Source organism: Ptiloglossa arizonensis, chromosome 1 (genome assembly GCF_051014685.1).
Source record: "Ptiloglossa arizonensis isolate GNS036 chromosome 1, iyPtiAriz1_principal, whole genome shotgun sequence".
Lineage (NCBI taxonomy): Eukaryota > Metazoa > Arthropoda > Insecta > Hymenoptera > Colletidae > Ptiloglossa > Ptiloglossa arizonensis.
The window spans coordinates 25994265-26013191 of record NC_135048.1 but is presented as its reverse complement, the minus strand read 5'-3'; positions in this window follow the sequence as shown (position 1 = coordinate 26013191).

Here is an 18927-nt window from a genome sequence, read left to right as displayed (position 1 = left end):
AAGGGATAAGGCCCCGTTCCAGATTCAATGGTTGCAAAATTTGGGGCCCAAAGTATGAGAGAATCGTTAAGAAAGAAAGAATTCTTTTCTCGATAATTTGACAAGTTCGTAATCGATACGTGAAAAATTCGGAAAAATTGGAGAGAGTAACAATATCCTCGAGGAGGGGATAACAGGCCCCATTTTAGATTCGACAGGCTCCTAATTAATTCGGTGCACAATCTGGTCAAAGAATTCCGGAAAAGTGAAAACCGCGAGAATAGTGAAAAGATTCTCGGGGCGGGGGATGAGGCCCCATTCCAGGTTCAATGTTCGCAAAAGTTGAGGCCCAAAAATATGAAAGAACCATTAAGGAAAAAACAATTCTTTCCCAATAATTTGACAAGTTCGTAATCGGTCTGGTACATGAAAAATTCGAGAAAACTGGAAAGAGTAAAAATATCCTCGAGGAGGGGGTAACAGGCCCCACTTTAGGCCCCACTTTTATTCGACAAGCTCTTAATCGATTCGGTGCACAATCTGGTCGAAAAAATCCAGAAAAGTGAAAACCGCGAGAAGAGTGAAAAGATTCTCGGTGCGGGGTATGAGGCCCCATTCCATAAAGAATCCCCACTCGGGATTCGACGTCCGCAAAAGCGAGGATCGGCCCGCGGCCGGGCGTCGCGGAGTATTTCCAAGCGGAATTCCCTCCCCGTTTGGAAGGAAACAAGAACCCGTGGACCGACGGTCGAAACAAATAGTTACAAAACTGACCGCGGACGGAAGACAAAGTATTTTCGTGAAGACGAACAACCGCCCGGCGCGGCGTTCGTTCGTGCGTCCCCCGGGCCCCGTCGTTCTCGGGGCACCGCGTTGCCATTATCTCGAAAAAAAAAGGGGAGACCGCATGGCAGAACCGGTCGCGCAGAATCCCGGGTTCGCGATAATATTTGCGACACTCGGTTCCGCGCGGACCACGGGGACGTAGCTGCGCCGAAGCACGGACCGTTGGATAGGTTAACGCGGAGTGGGGGAGCCCCGAGGGTTGGGGGTGGGGGGTAGGGTCCCGAAAAGCGAGTGATTTGGCCGGCGGGTCCCCGGGTGATTAATGCGAACCGCTATGCACGCCCGCTATATGGGCCGGCGCGGCTCATTTGCATTTGCATCGGCACGGACCACCGTGTTCTGCGCTCCGCGGACTTCTTTCGGGAACGAACAAGCTCATGTCGGGAGTGCTCCATTCAGCCGCTACCATTTCAACTGCGCCAACGTGGCCTGGGCCTGGGCCCCGGGTATCTCGAGCAGGGAACGATTATCCCCGTGGAAAAAGGGTTCCCCTAATAAATGACACCGGCGAATCTAAATCCGCTACTTGGCCGCGGTCACTACCGTATCGAAATTCACCTCGACCGCGGTTAGGTTGCCAGTGACGCTCGCTAGTGACGATTTCGACCGTAGGGGAAGCTGTCCACCGCCCGTACCGCAACCAAGACGATTTGCAACCGCGTGGGCGTTTATTGGCGACCTGTTTAACACAGTCGACGGTTAGTGGATTCAATGATCGTGTAATTGCCGGACAGGAAACCGGACGGTTGTTTCTTTACCTTCGTCTCTCCGAACTCGAGGATACGCGAGGATACTTTTCCCTCGTGTCGCGGTGTGGCAAGATCTTTGGAAACGAGTCGGGATCTTCTCGTTCGGTACAGCGAGGGACACGGGGCGCCTGGTGCAACCGGAAGGGAGACTCGAACGATGGAATTACCAAGGAATCGAGTTCGATTTCTTACGATACCTTTGGGAATGGGTCGAGCTTTACGGAGGAAGATCGATGAGTTTCTTAGAGCTTTTTCTTCTGCTGACGTAACGGTGTATATTTGTGTAACAATTTGGGGCTGTTGGATTTTTCTTTTTTAAATTAGTTGTGCGAATAGAGCGGAGAAATGAGAATATTAGAAAGTGTAAAGTGTGTTGTTATTTCTTTGAACCTTGGAACTATTCTTATTAGTGTTTTAAGTATCAGAGCTGCCAGAATTTTTCACACTTTGTAACATCCCCCTCTGTTGAAATGCATATTAATTAATTTTATCGAGTAAGTAGATAGATGTAGAATTTAATTCCTTTTCAACGACCTCGAGTATAGTACACCTTTGAAAAGGAAAATATAAGGGTATCTTTCCTTGTAATAATTACAAGGGAAACATAATATCGGAAGAGAAACAGTAGAAAGTTGCAAAAATTATGTAGAAAAAATTGAACTTGGAAAAATGTAAGATGGTAGAATAATTCAAGTTCCACCCATGACACTCGATTGTCTATTTAAAAAGTTGAGTAAAATAAAACTATCGAAGTAAAAACGTTTGTACTTTCTCAAAAGCCTAGGGTACAATTTAATAGAGATTCTCGTACCTAGTAGATAGGTTAGGTAGATAAAGTTTAAAAAATTGATCCACGACACTCGATTGCCCATCTAAAAAGTTGAGTAAAATAAAACTATGGAAGTAAAAACGTTTCTACTTTCTCAAAAGCCTAGGGTACAACTTAATAGAGGTTCTCGTACCTAGTAGATAAATTAGGTAAATAAAGTTCCAAAAATTGAACTTTAAGCTCAGAAAAATGTAAGACGGTAGAATAATTCGAGTTCGACCCACGACACTCGATTGTCCATCTAAAAAGTTGAGTAAACGAAGTAAAAACCTTTCTACTTTCGCAAAAGCCTACGGTACAATTTAATAAGGCTTCTCACTTCTAGTAGATAAATTAGGTAAATAAAGTTCCAAAAATTGAACTATAAACTCAGAAAAATGTAAGACGGTAGAATAATTCGAGTTCGACCCACGACACTCGATTGTCCATCTAAAAAGTTGTGTAAACGAAGTAAAAACGTTTCTACTTTCGCAAAAGCCTACGGTACAATTTAATAGGGGTTCTCGCACTCTCCTCTGACTGTCCGCGCGCAACGACTGCGCTGATCCGGCGATAAAACCGCGACGCGGAAAAATCGCCGCGCGGCGATACCGCCGAGCGAAACCTTCTTCCGCGAAGCACCACGGAGAAGAGGTCTTCGACGATTTGCGCACGCCCACGCAAAGGGGGCACGCGCTTCCATGCAGGTGCGTGGTCACGGGTTCGCGAGGGTTAATGCGCTGGGTAATAATTAAAACGCCGTTTCGCGGAGGAGAAAGGCGAGACTAGGCGCGTTTGTAAAGACGCTGCCGCGCCTATCTCCTCGTAACGGTTTAGCGAAAGGACCCTTTCGTGGTCGACGATATTGTAACCGAATGATCACGAAAATCGCAACAACGCGGGTCAAATATCCGATTGAACGATCCGTAACCATCGTGTGTTCAAAAGTGCATAACAAAGCACGGTGAAAGCTTGCCAGAGCACTGTTGCGCATAACCTCTTCAGGGACTTTAACGTTGCGAAGGTAGGTAATCGAGAAATTTATTGGATTGTTTGGAAAATTATTTCGTTTTCCAAAATGGAGAATATATAATTTAATAGAATGTTTATGCACTCTCAAAACATCGTGTTTAATTTTCACCGAAGAAAATGAAGTGAGTTTCCGAACGATCTAATAATTACGAATAAATATTATCCGTTGCTCCAAGATGTGAATTTTTTTACCGATAATATAATATTTTAAGCTTATATTAACCTTATATTTTACCAAAGTTCCCTTTGATAATGATTGATAATGGATTTTATTCATAGAGAGGTAAAAAGAAGGGTTCGAAACTTCAAGGGTTTGTATAGTAGTATTCGTCGAGAGGAATGTAATATTTCATATCAACGTAGGTTCTACGATCGATCCTTTAGGTGTAAAAAAACTTTTGTTTATTTTGCACGAACATTCGACATCTCGAGTCTTTTCACAAGAAGAATGCATAAGGTGAACAATATTATCGATAATAGTCCAAATAGAGTGTTTTATTTCAAGTGAGACTCCAACATGATTAAATAACGTTACAGGAGAGCAGGTTGCAGAGGGTGTTCCACGTTTGTGTCGTCAGTTGCACCGCAAGACAGTCCCCATTCCATGACGTGTGACACGTGCAGTCCTAACCTCGTTTGGCAGTCGCTAAATTCCCAATCGCGACCAACTAACCGATAAAAATCTTTCCGGTTACCCGATACCTCTCTCGACTACTTCCAGGTATCTTTCCTACCACGAATCGTCGTTAACTTTCGAACAGTATCGTCCCGATCAACTCGTCCTCGTGACGTTCCAAGGACCTTAACCCTGGTAACACTCTTGAATCTTTTCACACCTAAAAAGACTTTTACATCACTTGCATACACCATCGGTATAACTCTCCTTAGAAACGAAAAAGGGAGCACCGATAAAATAATAGAATTTTTATTACGGGTCAGTTTGGACCCACGCGTCGTCTCTCCCGCGATCGCCTACACCGCCGTTATTGCGAAAGTTTACGTCGAGATTACCTATAAGCGTCGCGCACGTGTGTGCCACTGATTCTTTTGTTACAACAAGCAACGTTTCTGACCCTGTTCTCCTCGCGGCAACACAACGCACTCGTTTCACGTTTCTCGGAAACGTTACCTCCGTCGCGAAAATTCGTCAGCGCCGGCGCTCGCGTGCACGTAGATAAGTGGCGGTTGCGTCCAGCGCGGAGAGCACACATTGTAACGAATTATCGCACAACCGAGCGGCATCGTAATTAAGAGTTACGCAACCCGGATAATTGAGAAACCAGCCGCCTTTACAAAGCGCTACCACGTCGACGCGGCGTATCGTATCGGGACGGTTAATAATAATACGGTTCCGGTGATGATCAAACGCGCGCACGATCGCCACAGCTCGGCGTAATTCTCCGAAGATCGTCGCGCGCAATCGATTCGCCTCCCCCCACCCTCCTCGCGTCCACGGTGTTCGACGTAATCGCGATTACAACCGGTGTTTTTCGTTCGTTCGCGTGAATTTATTAATTATCTCCCCGCGCGCGCCTCGTTTCGCGCAGATCGGCGACGATAGCGCCTCGTTTGCATCGATAATGCCCGCTCTTGACGCGCGTGCGCGCTTTCGTGCCTCCCCTCCACTGTCCTCGCCCTCGCTCACTCCCCCCCGCCCCCCACCACTTGGTCGCGGCGCAGCTACGCCAATCGACGCGACGACTTTCCGAGAAACGCTCGAACGCATCGATCAATGTTGGAAAAGCGTTTACCCGGTTGCGAGAGCGTCGGGCCCAATCCGTCTCAATTGGATACGCGCGCGGGGCCCGGTTCGCGAGTGAAACATAACGTCGGCCGTAATGAAAACGTAACCGTGACAAGAAAAAAAAAAAAAAGAAAAACCACCCTCCCTCCCCACCCCAACCTCCCCCCGAGCCGCTAAACGACCACGCGGATAATCTCGTCGTGAGTGATAAAGATGCCCGGATTCCACGGTCTAATTACCGACGATTATTCCGCGCTGAGGCCCCGACGCAACGAGGAGTGGGGGAGGGGGATGAGAGAGTTGTGTGTGCGGGGCCTCGAGAGACGCGGAGTGGGGGAGACGCGTACACGCACCGCGGAGAAATTAAGCATCGACTGTTAACCGTCCGCGGGGCAATTATTAATCGCGTCTCGGGGCTAATGACGAGCGCACGTACGCAAAAAGGGAGGGGTGGGGAGGTGGGGAATCCTCGCGGTGAGCGTATGCTAATGAAGCCCGGAGAGTCGGCTCTCCTCTTATTTTTCCGCACGGATAATGCAACTTTGGTTGCTGCGGCGAACCGACGCGAGTGATTAGCATCGGCTCTGATTCGCTTCACGACGTGGCTATCCCTCAACGGTTACGCGGGTATAGGTGCAGAGGGGAATATTCCTCAATGTCGCGGTAGCCGGATGAAGACCTCATCCGGGGGTAGCTGCGAGCCTTGACCGCGCCGAGCTGCAACGCTTGATATATATCTCCATCTTGGTCGGGGCCGAGGCTGACCGACGAGCGGTCAAAGTGCGAAAGCCTGCTCGAAACGATCGACGAGGACTCGAAACTGGTCCTTTGGATCTCCTCTTCGAGTCGATTTTCGACCGGGTACCGTTCGATACAGTCTCGATACAATTGGAGAAGAGATTGAGTCGATTTTCTTGTTTGTCAGGGCGATTAGAAAATATTCTACTGACCATCTGCGAGAAGAAGGCTAACGAGTGTTTACATCCCCACTCTACTTCACCAGTCTGCTAGCTCCTCTGTTGGGTACCCTGTTGACCCCTATCGATCTTTGGAATCATCTTAGGTCAGTAGCGACGGTGCGTGAAATGGTGAGGTAGTAGTAGATCGTAAATTAGAGTGGGGATGTAAATGTTCGCCTTCTTCTCGCGAACGGACAGTACATGACCTCTTAAAAATCATAGGACCCATTTTAACCAATTTTCCTCACGTTGCTAATTGTGTAAAATGTAATGAAAGATCGCTTTCTGTTGAATGTTCTAATAGTTTCCATTCTTTTTTTTTAGATTTTTATTTTTAAGCCCGTGACTTTCGAAGAGAGACTCAAACTCGCGAGGTGCACAAAAGTTGAACGTGACAAAGAACGAAGATACTACAAAATAATACTTCTTAATTTTTGACACTCCTTCAAGGTGAGAAACTTGTTCAAGTAGAGTATAGATAATTAAATGTTCGTAGGTGTTCTATGACTTCTAAGCGGGGTTGTCACTCGACCTCACACGATACTCAAGAACCATACAAAGAACAAAGAAGCTACAAAATAATAATTCCTAATTTTTAACACTCCTTGAAGGTGAGAAACTTGTGCTAGGAGAGTATAGATAATTAAACGTTCATAGATGTCCTGTGACTTCTAAGCGGGGTTGTCACTCGACCTCTCGCGATACTCAAGAACCATACAAAGAACAAAGAAGCTACAAAATAATGACTCCTAATTTTTGACACTTCTTCAACGTGAAAAACTTGTCGTGCTAGAAGAGTATAGACAATTAAGCGTTCATAGATGTCCCATGACTTCTAAGCGGGGTTGTCACTCGACCTCACGCGACACTCAAGAACCATACAAAGAGGCTACAAAATAATAACCCCTAATTTTAGACACACCTCTTAAGAGACTCGTCCCGTTAGCATCGTACGAATTTGAAGCGCGATTTGTTATTAATTATCAATTAATTGTATCGTCACGAGCGTTTCGACTCACACTGCAAGCCGGTGTACGGTTGTTGCGCGATAGTTGAGAACGTCTGGTGGCAAAAACGTTATCGCTCATTACGACCGATTTAATCCTCCCCTTTTCGGTACCTTTAACGCGGTAAAATCAGGTATCGCGGTCCACGGGCGCTGAAACGCGCGAACGAATGCTCATTATCCTCCGGACAGAAGTGGCGGTAAAGTGTACGAAGTAATTCCAGAGTGTGGATACCGCGCGGACATGTCAGACGCTATTTTAAGGCGAACCGTCCCGCGGTGGCCGCTATTTTGCAAAACGATGGAATATACAAGCGGCGGCACACGGGGCGGGGATTACCACAAGGATAAGCCGTGAAGCGTGTTAAGAAAAAACGAGGAGAGAAGCGTAATTACGAATAAAAGTTTCAATTAGCTCTGAGGCTAAACGTGGGCATCGCGGCCCGTGATTCATAGGCCATATAACCGCGCGCGCAGGCCTGGCGTCGTCGTACAAGATCGTCGAAGGATGATGATGCTACGTACGTGCTCCTTTCACTTTGTTTTCCCAGATGCCTGGCTAAATATTAACCTCCGTGACAGAGATGCTTTTCCCGGCTGTCGCGTCCCATGACCATTACCAAACGTTACGTCGCCGCGACGCCGGAAAATTCAACCGGCTACGGCTTTCCCGTTCGATGCACACGGTGTTCGGGAATTTCGAAGGTCGTTCGAGATTACTCGAGTAGGCTCGTTTAAGAGCATTCCGTGTACGTGGCTTTGAGAAACAGTGCCGAAGTTGCGTCGTTCAGCGTCGAACGTGATTCGTACAGCTTTGGTTGGATGTCCTACGAGTTGGGTGGTATTTGGGATTTTTTGGGCGGGAAACTATTGGAGGTATTGATTTCAAATTTGGTACGTGATTTTGGTGGTCTTTCGTCGAGGTGTGTGAATTTTTTCACGTGCGAATGTTTCATTTTGTCGAGTTGGTAACGTTTGTTAGAAGTATCTGTCTCGATAACTCCTACAGGTAGAACGAGGGATGGAGTAACCCTTATAGTATCTGATATCGTGGGGTCGTTCGTGACCAATTACTGTTTTCTGTACGTGTAAAAATAGTGTCGTGTATCGTTGTCTTAAATGACGATTGTATGAGGTGCACATAAAAAGAAACAATGGATTTTTCAGGAAAACACTAGTTGAGAATACTAAAGAGCGAAGACTGGCATTGTTCAGCGAATGGAAAGTCAACGACTGAAACAGTTGCGGGTTGTTGATGACCCAACGATACCGACTACTGGTTAACTCAAAGTTCAGTTAGTTAAATACGTCTATTGATTAACTTAACGTTTAGTTAGTTAAGTTCAACTACTGGTTTACTTATTGTTAGTTGGTTAAGTCTAACTACTAGTTCACTCAGTTTATTGAGTATTGATCAAAGTTACGTTGATTAAGGATTGGTTAAAATTATGTTGATTAAGTCCAACAACCAGTTCACTCAGTTGGTTAAGTCCAACTACTAGTTCACCCAGTTGGTTAAGTCCAACTATTGATTTACTCAGTTGGTTAAGTATTAGTCAAAGTTACGTTGGTTACGTCCAACTACTGGTTAACTCAAAGTTCAGTCGGTCAATTCCGACTACCGATGAACTTAGTACAATTGGTTAAGTCCAACTATTGATTTACTCAGTTGGTTATGTATTAGTCAAAGTTGCGTTAGTTACGTCCAACTACTGGTTAACTCAAAGTCCAGTCGGTCAATTCCAACTACCGATGAACTTAGTACAATTGGTTAAGCCCAACTACTGATTTACTCAGTTGGTGAAGTATTGGTGAAAGTTATATTGGTTACGTCCAACTACTGGTTAACTCAAAGTTCAGTCGATCAATTGCAACTACCGATGAACTTAGTACAGTTGGTTAAGTCCAACTACTGATTTACCCAGTTGGTTAAATACTGGTCAAAGTTATGTTGGTTACGTTCAACTACTGGTTAACTCAAAGTTCAGTCGGTTAATTCCAACTACCGATGGACTTAGTACAGTTGGTTAAGTCCAACTACTGATTTACTCAGTTGGTTAAGTATTGAGCAGAGTTATATTGGTTACGTCCAACTACTGGTTAATTCAAAGTTCAGTCGGTTAATTCCAACTACCGATGAACTTAGTACAGTTGGTTAAGTATTAGTCAAAGTTATGTTGGTTACGTCCAACTACTGGTTAACTCAAAGTTCAGTCGGTTAATTCCAACTACCGATGAACTTAGTACAGTTGGTTAAGTCCAATTACTGATTTACTCAGTTGGTTAATTATTGGTCAAAGTTACGTTGGTTACGTCCAACTACTGGTTAACTCAAAGTTCAGTCGGTCAATTCCAACTACCGATGAACTTAGTACAGTTGGTTAAGTCCAACTACTGGTAAACTGAAAGTCGCAACAGAAATTCGTCCGGGACGATTTCAACGGAAAATTCGCAAAGAAAATTAGATCTTCGAGCAGACGAATCGTTCGTCCCCGAATCTCCATTTTCAACGTTCTCCAGCCTCGTCACTTTGCTGCGCGCAGAGTTCGCGAACACCGCGTACATAAGCCCCGCCGTAAACTCTTTAACCTCATCGAGTGTTACATTGTAACGCGTATCCGCGCGCGCGGATGGCAAATTAAACGCAAAGATAGTGCTGTTAAACCTCCCAACGTTGACGCGACATTCCGTCGTATCTTCGTCGTTTTTATCGTTTAAATCGTTACGGCCGTGTATTTTTATCGCGTTTAAAGGGAGTGCCACCTGTTCGCGCGGCTCTCGCGCGAATGGACGTCCACGTCGCGTAAAGAAGGTGTAAAAACGGCCGTGAGCGTCGAAGTCCCGGTGATTCCTCGCGTTGTAAGTTACGCGGTATAGCGCGCGGGCCCAAGCGCGAAGTTACAGCTACCGAAGTTGTTATTAACGTTATTCAATCATCGCTCGCGTTTCAAACGAAGCTTCTACGACCTGGTACACGGACCTCGTTCGTCGACCACCGGTGTTGTTGCAAAATTTCTTCTACACTTTCCTACTCCAAAATACCCTCTCTTCAACAGTCCCTTTCACAGACCCTAACACGAAGAGTGCAAGAGTCTTTGGATCATTGTAGTTAAGATTTTGAACATAGATAGATTTCACAGGACAAATATTATTTCATTCTCTTTCATCGTGTGAAAGTAGAGCATCACAGGGGAAGATTCTCGATAAATTTTTTTAAACATTTAGAATTAAAGTTTCTCGTTAAAGATGGATCTATATTTTTCGTTTTTTTATAATCTTGAGATATTTGTCGTTAATATCGAGATATTAATTCTTTTATTTTTATATCTTTGGTTACCAGTCTTTTTCGACGCGGGCTGGAAATTTATTAACAATTTACGGAAGAAATGTCAGATAATGTCTCGAGGATTGTTAAAGTTTGTTAAGAATTTGTGTTTCTTCGAAGAAAACCCGAGCGATCGAACTTCAACCCATTGTAACCCAATCGTCGTCCTCTTCGGGTGACAAGAAATTCTTCACCCGTGCTTCGCATATTGATAATCGACGGTCTCGATTTTCGAACATTATGCGAGCCACTACCGTACACGGACATACGTGTCAGCTTTCTTGATCTTCGATTCGAAACGAGGTATTTATCGAAGACGAAAAAAGAAAACGAGGGGAGAAAATTAATTCACCGAAGTCGAAGTAATTATACAGAATATCCGATTCTAATTTATAAATGCGAATTACTCGTAAACTAGCCACTGTAAAGAATGGTTCAGACTGAAATCGAATAGCTTTTGAGAGGAACGTAATCTGCTGTAATTACTTTTCCTGTAGATGGACAAGATTTGTATGAACGTGACTTAGTTCGTACGAACTAAGACGAGGTACCTAATCGAGAAAAGAAAAACAAGAATTTTTATACAAACCATTACGTTAATAAAGAGGATTTAATTAATACAAATAAATGTTCATCTTGCCTTTACATTTTCCAAACTTGACAATTTTTTCAATGTTTACATCATCCTTATTTATCCGACCTTGAACATTTTTCAAACGTTAATATTGTCATTCCTTTTTTCAGCCTTAAAAATTATTTAAATATTTAATTGTTTCTACTGTCTCAGCTTTGAAACTTTTTCAATGTTTACATTGTTCTTGCCTTTCCAACCTTGAAAATTTTTCAAACGTTAAAATTGTTCTTACTTTTCCAGCCTTTAACATTATTTAAATGTTTAATTGTTTCTACTTTTTCAGCCTTGAGAAATTTTTCAATGTTTATATTGCCCTTACTTTTCCAGTTTTGAAAATTTCTCACATGTGAACATTGTCCTTTCTTTTAACAGCCTTAAAAATTTTTCAAATGATTAACTATTTCTACCTTTTCAGTCTTGAAAATTTTTCAACGTTTACATTGTCCTTCCTTTTTCCAACCTCGAAAATTCTTCAAACGTTTAATTGTTTCTACATTCTCTTGAAAATTTTTCAATGTATACACTGCCCTTACTTTTCCAGCCTTGAAAATTTCTCAAACATTCACATTGCCCTGACTTTCCCCAGCCTCAAAAATTTTCCTTCACCACCCCGAGGAACTTAAAACACGTCTCCTAAGTACGCCCCCTACATCGATAAACCCATGTGCCGCGCGATCATCGAAGTACACACTTCCCCGTATCGTTGCAGAGATTTTATTCGAATAACGAGATTTCGAGTATCGTCGAGATTTCATTCGTATAACGTGCGTTCACCCTTTAAGAGGAACGTCGTTCAACCTCGTAGAGATGGCCGAGTGACGTTAACGAGCGACGCGACCCGTAATGGGATTACTTTGCGTAAATCACAAAACCGGCCAGTCGTCCCGTGCCTCGTGTACCTACACTTATTACGTGTGCGTACGCGACGACTTCCCCCGGCGGTGTTGAGATACGTTCGACGTTTAACCCCGGGGTCCCCGCCACGCTGGAAACCCCCGTCGTATCGATCCCTTGGTCGACCAGAGCCGAGCACCGAGACCGTACGCGCGGATATTACCTGGAACTTCGAGAATCCTGATCTTCCATAGCGGCGATGCACTCTCAGAACGAACGAACGAACGTACGTACCGACCAACGAGTCCTCTCGTCTCGTCGTCTTCGCTAATCGGGACTTTACGAGCACCCTGTATTCCGGCATGCGTGCTTCGCTCACGACCCCAACCGACCTCGCTCGACCTCTCCCACATTACCTCGTCCACGCACCGACAGCATCGATGCTTAGGAGAAGGAGCTCCTCCTCGATCCGTGGATACGAACCATCGACCGTATTACACCGAGACACATCTCTCGCGCCCGCCAAATTAGCTCTCGCTCGTGTTTGCTTCATCCGCGAAGCGTCGATCGTCGAGGACGCCTCGCGGAGCGAACCATCTCGAGCGTCGGTACGCCTTTGAGAGCCGGGATATCGGAGAGAAATTTTCGCGGCCGCGATTACGAGAGACCGACCTTACGCTCGGTTCCCACTGCCGAGAGACATGGGATGGGTACTCGAGAGGTTTGGTCAGATCGGAGATCTCGAGTTTGCGAGACACTTGAGAATTTTTTGGAGCTGAAGTAGCGGATCGATCGATTCGAAACTCCGTGGGTGTGTTTAGTTGTGTTTTGTCGGGGCGGAGGAATTTTTTCAAGCAGCGAGCTTTGATTTTGTTGAAGCTACAGCGATGAACATTTTGGGTGGGTGGTCGGGGATATAGGTGCACCAGTTGCAATGTTTAGAGGATACGATATGGATGACTTTTGGAAATTTTCTGAGAGAGAATAGTTGGAAGAATTGATCCAAATTTGGTGTACATGTTTGTTCGTGTTTTGTCGAGCTGGGGGAATTTTTTCAAGCACGGAGCGTTGATTTTGTCGAAACTGCAGCGATGGAAATTTTGGGTGGATGGTCGGGGATATAGGTGCACCAGTTGCAATGTTTAGAGGATACGATATGGATGACTTTTGGAAATTTTCTGAGAGAGAATAGTTGGAAGAATTGATCCAAATTTGGTGTACATGTTTGTTCGTGTTTTGTCGAGCTGGGGGAATTTTTTCAAGTGCAAATCGTTAACTTTGTCGAAGCTGGATCAATTATAATTTTACTTGATCTCTCAAGGCGCAAATGTACCAGTTACGGGTTAATGAGTTGCAACATTTACTTTCAGAAGTCTGTGACTCGGTAAAAATTGCTCGATGCTGTCTACACTCCGCCTATTCATGATCTACATTTCCTTCAATTCTGGTGACATCGTTTTAGCTTCTATAATACCATCGTAAAGTACCAAATTCCTAAAAAGAAGACTAAGTGATGAGTGATCGTATTACATAGGCGTAGAATCTCTGTATCCGCGAGACAGCTACAAAATCTTATTTCGCAACAAAATTCTTCACATAAATTTACAAAATCGAGGACACCTTTCATACAAATCTGTAGAAAAATATTAGGTTGTTCGGAAAGTCATTTTGTTTTTTTTTTTGGTGAAAATGAAACACGATTTCTTTGGAGTGAATAAACACTTTATTAAATTATATATTCTCCATTTTGGAAAACGAAATGACTCTCCGAACAACCCAATAGGACACTCTAAAAAAGATTGTTCAAAGTAATCAAAATATTGATACCGATCACATTTAGGAGAACTTTACACTCTAAAGAAGGATCACTTTCTTCGAACTGATAAAAAGTGAATGTTAAACATTGCATACGGAGATCTTATGGCGTACAAAAATTCTACAGATACATTTACTAAATCTATGGTATTTTTGGTACAGATCTGAAGAAAAATAAAACATGTGTCCCCAAAAATAAACGTATTTCAAAGAATTATACCGAGGACATCTGTCCCGTGAAAGTAATCATTGCGTTTGTTCCCAACGATTGTTCAAAGTAATCAAAATGTTGATACTGATCACATTTAGGAGAATTTTACACTCTAAAGGAGGACCACTTCGAAGTGTACAAAAATTCTACAGATACATTTCTTAAATCTAAGGTACCTTTGCTCCAGATCTGAAGAAAAATAAAACAACAATTGCCCCAAATATAAACACACTCCAAAGAATCATACCAAAGACATCCGTCCCATGAAAACGATCATCGCGTTCGTTCCCAACGCTGTTGCGAATCGAGCTTTACCCGAACGAACCTGCTTCTCGCGGAAACCTCACCGGGAATTCTTCCGTTGAACCGCCTTTAATTAAACTCCTGACGCGATACAGCTTCGCGGAATCCGCAGATACGAAGGACCCGGGGTGAAAGTAACGCGACGCTCGAGGAGACGGTTACCCAGTCAGCGAAAACGACGCGCGTCCCGTTCTGTCGCGACTCTTTTCGTGTGTTCACCTTCCCCGCCACCTCCCCACCTACGTGACCGTTTAACCCGTGCTTCCTGTTTGTCTACTTTTGCTCGACCGAAAAACGCCGCTGCGGCCTCGGTATCTGTCGAAAAATCAGAAACTGGAGTGTTACGTTGACTGTGCCGGTTAGCAGGCCCCGTCTCTCTAAACAACGAAACGAACACACGGTGTATCCTCTAAAAGCGTCGTGTATACCTGCCGCTACGTAGAGGGAGAAACGATGGAGATTTCTTTGGAAATTCCATTTATCGCGCGTCTCTCCCGTTCGGAGATCGACGCTAGTCGAAACACCTTCGAGGCCATTTCGAGCGACTCGAAGCTGAGATGCAAATCGTGGTCGTTTTGGACGAGCTCAAGGGTTGGATTTGGAAAAAAAAAATACGTTCGACGATATTTTATCGTCGCGCGATACTCATGGTCGATCACCGGGCCTTCAAAAGCCCGTAAACGACACCGACCTCGAGCTGACCCGGGTAATTGAAAGAGATGCCCGCGAACCGACTGGGTGACCACAAGCAGCTCGCTAGGTACGTAGGTGCAGGTGCGCTCGTAGTTACACGCGGGTACGTAATGACCAGCGTGCGGTCGCGCGCGGATTTTCCAACCGAATCAGAGATATTCAACGCGGAATCGGAAACTGTTCACTCGTGACGAACGATGATGGTGGACGTTTGGTTGGATCGGATTGTTTGGCTTTGTTCTACGATCAAGGGCACGTTTCGATCGGTTGTTGCACGGAGATAAATTACTGGGTAAATTATTTTCGACGACCAACTTTTTTTCTTTGTTATAGAAGAAGAAACAATTTTCCAAGTACTTTGTTTGAAGTAAGTTTAAGCGTTACTCTGAACAAGAGTAAGTGATAATTGAACTTACTTTGGGAAAAGCAATTTTTTAAGTAGCTAGTGCGTTAATCGTAATTTTCTACTCAGGTACTTAAAAGTAATTTTCTACTCAGGTACTTAAAAGTAATTTTCTGCTCAGGTACTTAAAAGTAATTTTCTACTCAGGTACTTAAAAGTCATTTTCTACTCAGGTACTTAAAAGTAATTTTCCAATTACTTTGTTGAACGAATTTTCTAATTACTTTCTCAACTCTGTTTTCATCGAGAAACAAACGTAAATGTCAAGTTTTTGGAACGTTAGGCAAATAAATAAATTTAAACGAAATTTGCAGTCTTCTTTGAATGTCACTGTCGCTTTTCCGCATTCTTTGTTCACTAATATATTATTTTTATAGTCAGCGATCCATTTAATCTATAAAGTAGACCATCTCTGTTTTTCAAAAATCGATAAATTTTTCAAAACGAGAAACAAACACGTTTCAAATTCAAACGATGCGACCGATAAATGCAATGTATCGCACGCGTTGCCCATAAAATACCCTTTGTTTGTTTACGGTCGTGTTGGACGGCCGGTTGGACAACAACGATTTTGTCGCTGCACGACGTGTAATTAGGACATGGCGTAATTGTTCGCGCAATACTTTCGTTTGTGTAACGAGCTTCGAGGTTAGGTTTAAAAGCCTCTGGCTGTGTCGTTGTTGCTCAAGATTGTTCTATATATTGTGTTACAGAGATTCAACGATGATAATAATTTCTTAATAACGATGATAACAACGATTTCTCGAAATAGTAACGATTACTTCTCGATCGAGACTAAGATGGAAAAATGAAAGAATACCAGAAATTACCATAAGTTGACGCTAGTTTATAAATGCCAACGTTACGATTCGAATGTCCATCGACATCGAAAGTTAAAAAATCTGTGCAAAATGCACGCGAACGCGAGATATCGATGTTATTACGATACCCGCAAGAGAAACACTCGGAGAGGTTTCGCGCGGCCAGTCGAATTTCCGTAGAGATGTAAAATAGGTCTACAAATGGACTTATAAATAAATTATGCAGCGTTAAAAAGCCAGAACTGTTTCCCGTCCGACGTTCGCACGTTTATGTAATAGCAATGGTCCCTCGATATAACGACACATCTGTTAAGTCGAACAAGCGTCGTCGAGCGAATCAAGAGTATAATGAATAAATATTACGGAAAGAGAAAGTGTCGATTCTGACGGGGCACTCAAGCGAAAATCTACGAACAAGTAATAAAATATATCCTAAACGAAAATTAACGTTAAACAGTCTGCGTTCAATATTCATACGCGTCGAAGCAACGGTCAGAGTCCTTGTAGTTACACCCCGGATTTAAACGAATTTGCAACCGAAGAAACGATCGAATATTTAACGAAGGGAGACTCGGATGAAACTTTGAAATAAAAGTAATTCTCCGCAATTTTTTTCATAACGTAAAACCTCGATGAAACTTTTCGTTACTTTCCATATACATATATATTATTCAATATTTCGAGATATAAATTCTTTTTTCTTACTATTTTACATAAGAACAAATGTGTAACGTAAAACCTCGATAAAACTTTTCGTTACTTCCTATATACATATATATTATTTAACATTGTAAGGTATAAATATTTTTTTTTTTCCTATTTCATAAAATAACAAATGTATGACGTAAAACCTCGATGAAACTTTTCGTTACTTTCTATATACATATATATATTATTTAACATTTCGAGCTACAAATTTTTTTTCTTACTATTTCACAAAATAACAAATGTTATTCTTCATGGGCATTCCTATCGACGATGTGCAGTCTACTATTTTTTACAGTCGATCCAGAATGAAAAATCTTTCGGTAAATATAAAATTAACGATAATTCGGGAAATGTTCATCAGGAGAGATTCTCTTCGAGAGACTTTGAAACTCGAGAAGAGTATCGCGAGTTTCACGGAACAACAACCCGAGAAGATTCGAGAGGGGGAAGAACTCGCGCGACACTAGCGCCGCGGGAAGGATACTAACTGCTCGCGAACTTTAAACGGGGTATCGTTGAACGTTTATCACGTATTATAAGTCTATTTCGCTCCCTGCTCTGCAGATAGCCGACTATTGATGCGCGATACATAAACATCGGCAACGCCTTCACGGAGAGTGGCGTTGGAAGGGGGTGGGGAGGGGGAGGGGGCGCGTACGCGCATCCGATACGATACAGGGGACGATAAGGGGACGGTGCTGAAAGTGTAGGCCACACGTAGAGAAAAATAAATTAACGACTTGGCCCTAATTGCACGTTCGGAATTTTACGACCGACCCTGTCGTACGCGTGATGTGTACAAGATTACGAGCACGCTGGAAAGAAACACGGAGTGGGGAGGGACGTGGGGCGGTAGAGAGGGGGGAGGGGAAGGCTGTAATTACTCGGAGCGTGTTTTCGTGCACGATAAAAAATCAGAATGAAACGGTGCCTTTATTAATTACGTATTACTTAATCACCGGGCCCGAAAAAAAAGACGTAAATAATGGAAGAAGCGCATCCTGGTTCCTTTCGGTACGGGCCCCGCGATGAAAGGGACCCACCGTCCGAAAGAGACCCGCCATGGTCGCGACTATGGTCGCGGCGCCGATTACCGGGCCCACGGTACATTTTTGGCCAAACGTTCACTTTTAGAAGCGAGGAGATGGCCCCTTTTCGCGTCTGGGCCCGGAGATCTGTTGTGTAACGGCTCGCGGACGGTATCTTTTTTTTTTTTTTCTTTTTCTTATTCCTCCTCCTCCTCCTCCTCTTCGTCTTCTCGTCTGCCTGTCAAAATGTCGAAACCGCGTCTGCCCCGAATTAACTACGATTGTACGCGATTCGCGGGGCGATGCACAATAGCGACGGGCCCCGAGGTTGGGCCTTGTCGGCTCGAGACTGAGAGAGAGAGAGAGAAAGAGGGAAAAACAAAAAAAGGAAAAACATAACACGACCTCGCGCGTACGAATTGTTTACACAGTAAACACAAGCAGGATCGAATGGACCCTGAACCGTCGTCGTGTAAAACAAACCTTGCAAAATGCACGCCCGGTCTCCACTGTGTCACCATCGACGCCCGTTGCCCCCTTATCTCATAGTGCGCATATTTATTGCGAAGAAATAGACGTTTATTTTGTCGTTAGTGCCCGCCTTCCCATAAAATGTCGATCCGCCGACTTTATCGTCGCCAATATTTACCAGCGCCCGAATTCGACATTTATAATGAACCGGCCTTCGTAAAAATCCTTCGTATTCACCGAAACTGGCAATAAAACGCGTTTCGGGGACAACCGTGCGTTTATTTCCATCACTACGTCCGGAGAAAGGATTGTCGAAACGGACACGTGCTAGGACGACGAGCGTCGATTATCTCGTGGACGTACCACGAAGCGTCGAGACGCGGGTCTCGATGATTTTTGGATCGTCGATCGAACGCGCGGAATCATCACCGACGACAATCTTCGACAGTTTCTCTTCCGTAGATTTTTCTCCCGCCATTTTGAGCTTCTCGGGAATTTTTCACGGTGCACAATTGTTTCGTATTAGCTACGTGGCTCGTACGTTTTATTCAAATTCTC